The sequence below is a fragment of the Lucilia cuprina genome, chromosome 5, assembly GCF_022045245.1.
Source record: "Lucilia cuprina isolate Lc7/37 chromosome 5, ASM2204524v1, whole genome shotgun sequence".
NCBI lineage: Eukaryota > Metazoa > Arthropoda > Insecta > Diptera > Calliphoridae > Lucilia > Lucilia cuprina.
In genome coordinates this window covers 42,844,569-42,846,164 of record NC_060953.1, presented here as the reverse complement: position 1 = coordinate 42,846,164, position 1,596 = coordinate 42,844,569, and positions in this window count along the sequence as shown.

Below are 1,596 nucleotides of genomic sequence, written 5' to 3'. Positions count from 1 at the left end.
AATAAATAAATAAATAAATAAATAAATAAATAAATAAATAAATAAATAAATAAATAAATAAATAAATAAATAAATAAATAAATAAATAAATAAATAAATAGATAGACATCAAATAGACAGACAGACATTTTCAATAGCGTTATTCCTTGCAGCAAAATTAGAATATGTGCCAAATTTCATAAAATTATCTTAAAAATTGCGACCAGTAGCGTGCACACGAAGATTACATGGACACACAGATGAAAGGACAGACATACGGACATAGCTAAATCGACTAAGAAAGTAATTCTGAGCCGACTGGCATACTTCAAAGTGGATCTTGGACCAATATTTTTAATGTGTTACAAACATCAGTACAAACACATAATACCCTCCTCAATATAGTGGTGTAGGGTATAAAGACTCCAATATATATAGTATTTTAAACTCAAAACTACATATGAAGGTGATAAATCGTAATACAGTAGCAAACAGCTAAATTGACAACCACAGTTGACGATCAGTTTGTTTTAGTTGTTATTGCAGGGTTTTGATTTCTACATTTGTATAGAAAATAACACGATATTCTGGGCAATATGTTCGAACAAAATAGCAACAACAATAGCAACCACAATATCAGTGACAATTCAAAGAAGTACAAGTGACAAATCTTATAAATTATTTAATGTTTTTTGCAGTATTTACCTTCTATAATAGTAAATTTTTTATATTCTTTTTTTGTAGTACTAAGGGTTTGCGTTATCAGCATCTTGTTACTCTACATTTTTTTCTAAAGACACTCCCACTAATTGATTTTGAACAGCATGACATCTTTAAATATTTATTATAGTTTGTATATAGTAAAAAAAATGTGTTTTTTGTTTAGTTCTAAAATTCTGTTGCTCTAAAAATCAATCCATCTTAATTAAGTCAAGAATCAACGATTTTTTTTTTGAAATACATACGGGACATTTCGTGTCAAGTTAAAAAATTGATTTGATCAAGGTTAGTACCATTTGTATGTATAGTTAGCCAGATACAATATTTCAGCTTTATCGATCAAGAAGTGTCGTAGTTACAGGGGGTTAAAGTTGGGCATTTTGGCCATACAGGTTTTATTTTTCAAATAAGTGGAGTACGATGGAATGGATACAAATGATTACCGGGCACAGCTATATAAAATTGGATGTGAGGATTCAGAAAATGTAAAGAAAGCATCTGAAGAGAACAATGAAGCTATGGAGCACATTCTTTACCACCGCCAGACATTCATCGAAGTATATATGCATGTATGTTGGAAATTATATTATTCCACAAATAATATTGCTTACAAATATTAATTAGAAAATTCTAAGAATTAGGTTCAGGAAACTAACTTCCTTACTTAGTTAGTTAGTTAGTTAGTTAGTTAGTTAGTTAGTTAGTTAGTTAGTTAGTTAGTTAGTTAGTTAGTTAGTTAGTTAGTTAGTTAGTTACTTAGTTAGTTGGTCCATTATGGTCGGCCATGCATCCATACAATTGGACGTGAATTCCTCAATCAACATTTAAAGGGATAGGACCATTTTTCCTCTAACTCATATACCATATGCTTTATTTTTATACCCTTCACCTTCGTGA